This window comes from Dasypus novemcinctus, chromosome X (assembly GCF_030445035.2).
Source record: "Dasypus novemcinctus isolate mDasNov1 chromosome X, mDasNov1.1.hap2, whole genome shotgun sequence".
Lineage (NCBI taxonomy): Eukaryota > Metazoa > Chordata > Mammalia > Cingulata > Dasypodidae > Dasypus > Dasypus novemcinctus.
The window spans coordinates 15,843,143-15,854,883 of record NC_080704.1 but is presented as its reverse complement, the minus strand read 5'-3'; positions in this window follow the sequence as shown (position 1 = coordinate 15,854,883).

Here is an 11,741-nt window from a genome sequence, read left to right as displayed (position 1 = left end):
GAAATGGCGCAGACCTGCCCGAACAACAAGATGGTGCTGGTGGGAGGATGCTGGCAGACGTGGTGGCATCAGCCTAGCAGAGACTTCAGCTAAACTCTCAAGGGGTTCTGGAGAGCCCACAAATAGCTAGAATCATTTTCTTCGATCACACAAGGCAGCTCGCTCAAGGGTGGGCTGTGAGGTCTGACTCCATTACTGGCTGCCAGCAAATCAGTTCTCCCCTTTCTCTTCTAAATCCGATTTTTGCTGTTGCCTATTGACAACAGTCTGATGGTGATTCTCCCTTGCGTGTATGTGAGGGGACCTGAGCAAACAGATCTTAAGTGTCTCTTAGCTCTTTGGCCAGTCATAGAAGAATCTGTGGCTGCCTTAATTGATAGGAACAGATGGCCTTTTGCCACTGAGGGAACACAGGCCTGAGGAGGCAGCTAGAGGCATGACACCACTTAGGAGCCAATTGCAGAAAAGAGGTTCATTCTCACTGGTCACTGGAGAACCAACCACAAATTAAAACCAAAGTGATATCTCATACCCTTCGGATGGGAAAAGCTTTAAAAAGGGTGGCAATGCCAAGTGCAGACAAGGACAGAGAGGCAGAACTCACAGGCTGCATTGGTGAGCAGAGTGGCGTGATCTTGGAAAGTTAAAACATGCATGCATGAGCCCACCTTCCTACTCCCTGGTGTATGCCCAAGAGACACACTCTTCCATGTGGACTGGGGAGCTGCACACGACAACTCTCACTGCAGCATTTAGTCACAGGCCATCAGAAGCAATGTAAGTGCCAATTAACAGGTCAGGGCTAACCAAACTGGAATGTTCACATGATGGCACACTACCTGGACCCTTCAGAAACCCACGCTAGATGACCTGCAAGAAAATAGTAGGGTCAAGTAAAAGGAGAGGAGGTTGCAGGAGGATGGGTACAGCATGATGGCATTTATACAAAGCTACAAAAAACGCATACCGAGGAATACACATGTATCTACTAAAATCTAGAAACATGCAGGAAAAGGACTCACGCCAACCTCAGAAGAGTGGCAACCTCTGAGCAGCAAGAGGGTTGGGGGCCCCTGGACAGAGATTTTCATTTCTTCATAACAGAAAAACTATGGTAGAGACCCAGCATCTGACGATGGAGGCCCCAAATTCGTCAAACTCGACAAGCAGAAAGGTATTTCTCTCACACTTTGTTCCTGGGTAAATGCTACTTGAAAAGTTTCCTTTATTTATCAGCTGCTTGCATAGGGCTTACTGTGGGCTGCGCCCTGTTCTAATTGCTTTGCAGCTATCAATTCCTTGAACACCTGTGGCAGAACCATGAGGTAGCCATTACGGCTACACAACTGGCTTCCCAAGCCCTTGGGTCAATGTGAGCTTCTGAGTTCAGACATTTGTTGGTACTTTTATAATGCCAAGCAGCACATTACAGAACTCATCCAGGCATCAAAGACAGAGTCAGGCAGTGAGGTGGAAGAATACTCCAAGTGGGATAAATAAACACCATAAACATCCTCAATTCTATTCAGGTCAGGTTTTGTCACCAAATCTTTAAGGTCAACTCGGTTTTGCTGCCAAATTGAAAAGCAGCTTCCAGTTTCTAGAGGCTTTAAGACATCAGAAATTTGGTGAAGGGATATTATTATGCCCATTTTACAGATGAGGAAACTGAAGCATGGAGAAATTAACCAACTTAACCAAGATGGCTTCAAGTGGTAGAGGTAGGCTTCAAACACTGATATCCTGACTCCAAAACTCCCTGCTTTTGGCTGCTTCTCCATGCTCAACTCTGGCTCCGCAGCTCTATGTGCAATGTGTGTAATTCTAAAGCATGATGGAGCCGCAGCCCAGCCAAGAAGCAGGAGCTGATCACCACTCTCATGCAGGAGCATAGGGGTAGGTGCTAGTCCTGGCTCCACTTGCAAGGGTCTGTCACCCTGGGTAACACGCCTGCGCCCTTCATCTGAATTTTAAAACTGAGGCTTTGACAGTGATAAGAAGGGGGAACACATTCAAGAAATACTGAGAAATAAACAGTCTGTGGCTTAACGATTTGGGGCCTGTGATGAAACCGTCTAGGATGGCGCCCATGTCTGTCATGGATGGAGGTTTGTTCATCGAGGTGGAGAAAGCACAGAGAAACAGGCTTGGGAGGAAGGGTAATTACTTCCATTTGGGGCACAATGAATTTGAAGAGCTCACAGGTATGTCCAATGACATCCTGTAAGTCACTGGCTATGTGGCTTTGGAATTCCACCGAGAGGGTCCGCATGACAAATACAGCTTTTTGTGTCATTGGCCCAATACCTGTGGGAAAGGCATTGGCATGTAGACTAAGGAATGAGCTGGTGACAGTGGAGCCTTGAAAAACAATGACTTTAAAACACGGTAAAGAGGAGCCTGTGAAGGCAACTGAGGAGGGAAGGCAAAGACAAAGAGTGAAAACTGTAAGTGGGACAACCAGACCCCCTGGGCTGCACTATCACTTGGTCAGCACTGGTAAAGTATTTTTAGGAAGGAGGGAAGGGAGGGAGGGAAAGGAAGGGAAAAGGAAGGAAGGAAGGGAGGGAGGGAGGGAGGGAGGGAGGAAGGGAGGAAGGAAGGAAGGAAGGAAGGAAGGAGGGAAGGAAGGAAGGAAGGAAGGAAGGAGAAAGAAAGAGAGAGGTGGAAATGAAATCTGATCAATACTCTAGATCTAATTACCAATTCACAGGAAGTTCCAGGGTAGACTAACATGTTAAGACACTGTGAAGATGCAATCAGCCAAATTCCAAATGAGAGAAATTCTGTAGAAGAGTTGACCCGGTTTCTTTAACAAATGGACTTTTTAAAAGTGTGTATTGGGGTGAGAAAGAAGGGGGGAGAACTCTTAGAAAAAGTGAAATATGGACTTTGTATGGATTCTAAGTGGAACAAATTAACTGTTATATGAAAGACATTATTTTAGATCATTGGATAAATTTGAACGTGGACTGGGTGCTGGAGCATATTAAGGAAGTATTAATCTTGTTAGATGTGAAAATTGTTTTTGTGGTTAGTTTTTTTTAAGTCCTTATCTGCTATAGAGACTGAAATAGATTTACAGTGGAACTGATATGATGTCTGAGATTTGCTTTAAAATACTCCAGAGACAGAGAATGGGGGAAGAGTAGTTGGAACAAGATCCGCAAAGTATTGAGAATAGTTGAAGCTGGAGGGGTGGATACATGGAGAGTCATTCGACTAATCTCTCTAGTTTTGTTTATGTGTGAAAATTCCAACACACATTTTTTAGTGAAATAGAATTTAAAGGAAAGAGAGTAACAGTATTAAATGTCACAGAAAGGTCTGGTAAAATAAAAATAGAAAAGTAGACTTTGGCCTATGATCTAGAAACCATGACATTCTAAAGGACCTTAAAGCAGTGGATAGGCAGGGAAGAAAACCAAATTGCACATCAAGAGCTAATACATTTGGAAAAGAATTAAGGACAAGGGCATGTGAAAGGGACACAGGAGGCAACCTGAAAGAGCTGCCCATGTCCAAACTGGAACAACTTGTGCAACAAAGTGAGTAATGTGGCACTGGATTGGATTGCAACCCAAAGTATAAAATAACATATATGAGGGTCCCCACAAGTGCCGCCATGTTGACAGCCATGAACTTCAGGACTAAGACCCCTGGACAAGGAAGCTTCTCGCTGGATCACTTCAGTGAAGGCAAAAAAGAAATTCATAAAGAGTCTCCGTGACAATAATTTCGAAAATGCTCTGTGCAGAAATGAAACCAAAGACTATTCAGAATGCAGAATGGAGAGGCAACTAATGGCACAAGAACCGCTGGAAAAACTGGGATTTGCAGATTTGAGAGATGGAAAATGAGAGGCAAAATATAAATCGTAATGGAAAGAAGACAGTGGACTGTATGGAAGGAAAGGGAGCACCCAAGGTCCACAGCAGACCTCTGCAGCATTGCTGAGGCCCGCTGGCTTTCAGGAAGTGCCTGGACATACTTGACAAAGCAGAGCATGGCTGGCTCTCAGAGTCAGGGATCTGGCTTACCTTTTCAAGTTCCCAGAATTATTGCCAAAATTTATTATTCCTTTTTTTTTTTTAAGATTTATTATTTATTTCTCTCCCCTTCCCCACCCCACTCCGAGTTGTCTGCTCTCTATGTCCATTCACTGCGTGTTCTTCTGTGACCACTTCTGTCCTTACCAGCAGCTTCAGGAATCTGTGTTTCTTTTAGTTGCGTCATCTTGTGTCAGCTCTCCATGCGTGCAGTGCCAGTCCTGGGCTGCCCAGTGCGAAAAAAGTGTTCTCTGTCAAATGGTAATTTTGTATTATACTGCTCAGGATTGAATGTCTATTAACTATGTTTTAATGTGTTAAATTTCAAATTTAACAAATATCAGTCTGTTATATAGTTAGATGTTGCAAGAAAATAACCATTCCTTAGCAAAATGTTTTCCTTTTTGCACTCACAAATATTCATGCGAGTTTACTTCCTTCTTTTACAAAAACAGCACAAGAAGTGAAAAAAATTCTGGCATATATATACATATATATATATATATACATATATATATATGACTTCTTGAAATTTTCTGGTTATGCCTGAACAGCTAGTATCTTTATAATAAAAGGACCATTTTCTGGTTTGTATCAGACTGTGTTTATGAGAAAAAATAAACATACATGAGTCCACACTGATAAAAAATAAATGATTCAACAATAAAGAAAGAAAGAAATGGGGAGAAGAGATAGATCTTCCTTATAGAAGAATTCCAAATGATATGTGTAGATACTTTGCTCAGTCCCTTCTCCCCGACTTGAGTGTGGGTTAGACTGGTGACTGGCTTCCAAAGGACAGAGTATAGAATGGGAAAAACAGCCACTCGATAGCAGAAAAGCCTGGCAGATACCACCTTAGCCAAGCGATCAAAGTTAGCATCATCAGGGAGAAGTCATGTCAACATTTTGGCTCTAGCATGCTGTGATGAGAAGGGCTCTTCACTTTTGTGGTTTCCTGGAAACTCACAGCCCCAGTCCAGTCACAAGGAAAATGCCAGACCCAAATTGAGCGCATTCTACCAATACCTCACCTGTACACTTCAAAACTCTCAAGGTCATGAAAAACAAGGAAGGGCTGAAGAACTGTCACAGAGGAGACTGAGGAGACCTGACAACCAAACGCAGTGTGGGATCCTGGACTGAGAAAGGGCATTAGTCAGGAAACGGGACTCCAGATCCATTACTGTAGTGTTATTGAACAGCGATGAACCAACGTTAATCTCTTAGCATTGACAAATATTCAGTGGCTATGCATGAGAACTCTCTGTCCTATTTTGCAGCTTTTCTGTAAATCTAAAATAATTCCCAAATAAAAATTTATTAAAGTAGAAATTAATACTGATTTTTGCAAGTTGTATTTGTATCGGTTACTCTCGTTCCACCTTTCTAAAGGGGAGATCTATTTTTATTTTTCTCAAGAAAGACTTTCTAAAGCTTTTTTCTTCATGTGAGTGGATCCGACATCTATGCCACCAGAATGAAGAGATTGGAGGGAAAGTAAAGTAGAGATCCAACCCTTATTAGATACCTAATGTGTGTTAGTTACAGCACCAGGCAATTCACACACATTACCTGCTTCATTCGTCATAGCAAACTTGTGAAGCATGAGCCCCCATTTTCTGATGAGCAATTCCATTCACAGCAAGAACAAACAACATGCTGAGAGCCACACAACCGCGGTGTGGATTTTTCTTCATAGTGGTCAAGTTTCCTCCTGACTTTAATACTCATCATGATTATTAATTTACTTCTTGTCTCCAGGATCCTTGAAATGCGTGCTTTTTATGATCCTTTTAACAGAAAAGATACCCGTCGTATTACCCACCCCCAAAACTTGGTGGCTTAAGACAAGCATATATTAGCTCATGATTCTGAGCATCCATAGTTTGGGCTAGGCTCAGCCGGGTGGGTCTAGCCTGGGCTCACTCATGTAGCAACAGTCAGCTGATAGGGTCGCTGGGGATTAGTTGGTCTAGGATGGCCTCACTCACAGGCCTGGGGTTTGGAGCTGGCTGTTGTGATGATTATCTGCTGGGAAAACGGGGGTAATCGGGCCACCCATCTTCAGCAGACTAGCCTGGGCTGGCTCACCTGCTGGTAACCACAAAGGTCCCCAGAGCAGCAAAAGAGGGTAAGCCCCTGGCAGTAAAGCACTTTTCAGGACTCGGCTTTCTTCACATTGACCGAAGCAAGTCACATGGTCAAGCCCAGTTTCAAAGGATAGAGAAATAAATTCCACCTCTGGAAGGGAGGAGCTGATAAGTCACAAGGCAAGGGAGTATGACCGTAGGGATGGGGGGAATTATTGCTACCATTTTGCAAGCCATCTACCACGCCCCTTTTTTGTTCCTCTCCACAGGCTAGCTTATAAAATTTAACTGCTAGAACACGGGCTTAAGATTCTTGCGTTCCATTCTTCCCCTGAACTCCTGTGTGATTCCCTAGACCGTTTGCCTGGTCTTCTGACTTTTGGAATCACAGAGTTGGTGGGAACTTCAATGAGCCCACTCAATAGGGGACCCTCTGTACCACCTTTAGGATGAGGACTGTCTTGTTTTGTTTGTCTTTTGAACAACAGAGTCCATGCGATAGGCATTAAATCCTTGAAAACAATTGGCTCTAAGGGTTCTCCTTCCTAGGTTAAAGATCCCCAGTTTCTTTCATCATTTCCATTTTATGTAATTCACAGAGTCTCCTGGCCTAGCACGCCCCTCTGTACACTACTTTTTTTTTTTCAGTCCTCCAGAGTGTGGTACTGAGAGCTGTAATACTTGGTTTCTCCATAAATATTCAGTTATGTTATTTCTTATCTCTCTACAGTGGTTCCTATGGATTTTGAAGCTTTTTCAACAATTGCTTTTCTGTAAAAACCCCACATTGAAGGTTTCCTTAAAATGAGATACACTGGACTTCCATGGAGGAAGAGGTCCCTGGGAAGCTCTAGCTACTTCCGGGTGATCCTTGCACATTTTGTCCTTTATGTTTTTATATGGTTAGAAAGAAAGAATAGGGGTGGCGGACTTGGCCCAGTGGTTAGGACGTCCATCTACCACATGGGAGATCCGCAGTTCAAACCCCAGGCCTCCTTGACCCATGTGGAGCTGGCCCATGCTCAGTGCTGATGCGCACAAGGAGTGCTGTGCCACGCAGGGGTGTCCCCTGCGTAGGGGATCTCCACACACAAGGAGTGCGCCCCGTAAGGAGAGCCGCCCAGCATGAAAGAAATTTCAGCCTGCCCAGGAATGGCGCCACACACACGGAGAGCTGACACAGCAAAATGACGCAACAAAAAGAAACACAGATTCCCGTGCCGCTGACTACAACAGAAGTGGACAAAGAAGAACACATAGCAAATAGACACAGAGAACAGACAACTGGGGCGGGGAGGGAAGGGGAGAGGAAGGGAGGGAGGAAAGAAAGAAAGAAAGAAAAAGAAAGAGAGAGAGAGAGAAAGGGTACATGTACTTTACATGTGTCATTCTACCCTAAAGCAGTGTCCATAGATAAAATGGCCTGGGTGGGCCCAGGGATGTACCTGGACAGAGTGTGTTTTGGCTTCCCTCCTGCCCTTTAGAGAGCAATCATTTTTCAACCCTGAGAATAACCAGGGGATTAGGGCTTGGGACAGAGAGACAAGTGCTCCTGTACAAATCCAGGTCATAGGGGATTTTATTCCATGTGCGTTACCTACGACACTAGAAGCAGCTTAGGGCTGGTTGGGTGAGAGGTTTTAAACTCTGTTGTCAGCTAAGGGCAGGAAATAATTTGAGAAGAGGGGTGGGGACTGGAGAAGGTTAGTTCTGGACACTGAATTGAGAAACCTAGACATACCAGGGAAACGTTGTCTATTTACCAATATGCAGATCTTCCCACAGTGCTTTTCCTCCTCACCAGCTAGATTTAATTGAGTCAAGAGTTAGCCTGAAGCAGAGTGGGAAGTTAGATAGAAAATGTCGGGGGAAGGCCTGGAGATCAAGGGGTGTCCTAGTGATGGGGCGGTGGGCAGAACAGGGCCCTGCAGAAAAAGATGCCCATGTCCTAATTCCCTGAGCCTGAGAATATGGCAGCTTACATGGTGAAAGGGACTTTTCCAATGTGATTCAGTTACGGATCTTGAGATGGGGGGATTATCCTGGGTTATAATAGGGGGGACCAATATCATCACAAGGGTCTTTAAAGAGGGAAGGGGGAGGATCAGAGAAGAAGACATAATGAAGGAAGGAGAGCTCGGACTGATACGGGCATGAGCCAAGGAATGCAGGCTGGAAAAGGCAAGGAACGGCTTCTGCCCTTGAGCTTCTAGGAGGAACGCAGCTCTGCCGACACCTGGATTTTAGCCCCATAGTACCCATTGCAGATTTCTAACCTCCAGAACTGGAAGGCGATAGATTGGTGTTGTTTTCTGCAACTACGTTTGCAGTAATTTGTTACAGCAGCCATAGGCACCTCATACAGACAGGGCACGTGTGCTGGGTGGCAGAGCATACTGAAACGTGCTTGCTATGTGCTGAGCACTTCCCAGACGAAACCTTCTTCAATCCTCACACAACATCCAGAGGTCAAGTCCTCATGTTCCAGATATAGAAGCAAACTCAAATTAAGTAACCTGCCCAAAGCCATAAAGCCAGTAAGTGCAAAGGGTGAAGATTCAAACCCCGACTTCAGATCTTTCCAAGCTCACAGCCTCTGTGCTATACTTACCACCCAGATATGGAGGGTGAGGAAAGAAAAGATGGGTGAGCCCCAGGTTTCCAGCTCAAGAGGTTGGGGAAAATGTCACCACCATTGGCTGAGCTAGTGAATTCAAGAAGAGGAAAGGAAAAAAAAAAGGGTATTTCCCTGTGGATGCAGGGCATTGAACCAGGGCAGTCTGGTGGGCACTTAAATAACCAGTTCTGGACCAGGAGAGAAGTTTGAAGTGGAGGCAGAAATTAACCAACTGTGGGCCTACTCGTGGTAGTGGACTCCGTGGGAATAGAATGTACCTCTTAGGGAGACCGTAAAGGTTCAAAGCAAAGGGAGTAAAGCCCTACCACTGAGAGAACCCAATCTTTGAAGCATAAGTAGAAAGAAAAGGAACTGGGGAAAGGGGCTGCAAAGAAGCAGCCAGGGGTAGTAGGAACACTTGGAGAGTGGTGTGCCGAAACCATGGGGCTTGTAATTTTCCCCAGTTTTCTTTTTTGGCTGAAGAACCGTTTTCCCACAGAATGGGCATTATAGTATGTGGAAGAATACCAGTACTCCATGGGCCCTAGCCTGAGACACACTTGTCCTTTCACTGATGCCTCATTTTTCACAAGGAGAGCCACGGGGATGTCTTATTGGGCTACATGCCTCATAGCGACCTCCCATGTAGCTTCCATACAAAGCGAATTCTCTCCTAGGCTGCACGAATCTGTCTTTCATAATGAACATTTATTAAGCATCCACCATTTTCATTTCACCGGGAGATAGAAAATGGATGAGAAATGGAGAGTACCACGAACACTGTGGAGTAAGAGATGGGAAAAGAATACATTTAAGTGATGAATAGAGGTGGGAAAGAGTTTGTGAGCTGAGAAAGGTATGGATGAGATGCTGCAGCTCTTCAGAGGAGGAGCTGTGTATGGGCTCTACTGGCTAGAATGGATCAGACTTGGCAAAATGGAGATGGCACAGAGGAGCACTCCAGGAAGGGAGAGCAGCGTGAGGCAGGAAAATCTGGTTGTGCATGGGAAACAGAATGTAGCTCCATCTGCCAGACTCACAGGGTTCGCAGACCTGGCTGCTTGGTAGAATCACTTGGATCCTGCCCAGCCCAATTAAAGCAAAATCCGGAGCTCTGGGTTTCTTTTAAAGCTCCCAGGTGATTCTAGCATGTGGCCAGGGTTGAGACCTACTGGGCTAGATAGGCTCTTCTCGGATACGACATAAGGAACCTAGTGATGTTCAATTGGAGGTGTGATCAGAGTCACTACTTCTCCAACTTTAGCATGCGTAGGAATCATCGGGGAAGCTCATTAACACACTGATTCCTAGCCCCACCCCTGGCAAAGATTCGGATTTAGGAGTTCTGGGGTAGGGCCCGTGAACTTGGATTTCTAACAAGCTCCCAAGTGATGCCAAAGCTACCGTTCCATGGACCCCACATCAAGTAGTCCCAATGTAAATAATTTAATACAACAATAATAAAGGAACAACGTTTGCCAACGGTTCACTTTTCTTAAAATACATAGCACAAAAGTAGATTAAAGTTCTTGCATGGGAGAGCAAACGGCATTAGCATTGCCGTGTCAGGGCTGGCAAATCTCTCACAGCTCAAGGAAGTGGGTGGTATATGGGAACATCATCCTTCATGTCATATGTGTCACGGTGGAAAGAAGGCATGACCCCTTGGGCGAGAGCAATGGGTTCACGGAGGGGAGTGATGATGTCAAAGGAGTGTGGGAAAGGGCCCGTTTCTCAAGGGTCTTCTGTGCTAGACTGCAGACTACGTAGGCAACGGCAAGGTCTTTAACAAAGGCTGGAGCGGAACAAAGCCATTCCTCAAGAAGAAGAATATGTTAGCACTATCCGTTGGAAGGCAATTACAGTAATGAGAATGAATGGGGCCTGAGCTAGGGAAGTGGCAGTGGGACTGGAGGGAGAAGATGGATGTGCCAGATGGGGTAGAAATGGCAACTCCATCCTTCCACATGCTCACACAGCTCTTCCCTTTCACTCCTCAACCCAGTCCTCAGGAAATCCTGTGGACTCTACCTTCTTATCCCCTTCCCACTGCTACCTCCCTGTCCAAAGCCCCAGCTCTCACCTGGATGAGGTCAATCCCTTCCTAAGCTGCCGTCTCTTCTCAACACAGCTCCTAGAGAGGGGCTTTGAAAACGTTAGCCAGATCGCGTCACTGCTCTGTCCCCATCTCATTTACAGTATAAGCTCAGGTCCTTCCTGCCGGTGGCCTATAAGGCATCGCAGGACATAAGCTGCTATTCTCTTTCTGGCATCTGTTCACTCTCTCATTCTGCTCTGGCCGTATTGATTGCCCAACTCTTTCCAGGCCAGAGGCAGGCAAATTGCCTAGAGCTCAGTAGAAATGCAGAGGCTCAGGCTTCTCCCCTGAACCACTCACTCAGAATCTGCTTTTTAACGAGATCCCCAGGGAATCCTCTGCTCATGAATGTTGGAAGTGCACTCCCACCCCTGGGTGCTTCCCCCAGCCATTTTCCCTCCCTTCTTCAGTTCACCTTCTAGGTCTCCACATAAGTCACTCCATCCATCCTTTATTCAATGTCACCTTCTCAGTGTTCTATCTACAGTTGCAACCCCCCTCCCCACAGGGCACTCCTCACCCCTCCTGCTGAAAATGGTGGCCTCTGGGAAGTGAAATCAGGTGTGGCGAGACGGGAATATGGAACTACTACTGTTTTGACTCTGTCTTGCAGGATTATTTGACTTTTAAATTATGTGCATGTGTAGCTTCCCATCAGTTTGTCTGTTTGTTAAGATTTTTTAAAAAACTGCCAGAGAATGATGGCACCTGGACGCCAAGCTAAGGTCCCCTGGTTCTAGCAGAAGCTGCTGCTGCCAGAGCTATGGTGAGATAAAGAGCTGAATCTGACAGGGAAGGTCCAAATCCAACGAACTGTAGAAAAAGAAGAAAGCAAAGCACAGTTTGGTTGGCTGTCTGAGGGAGCATGTGGGTCATCAGTGCTT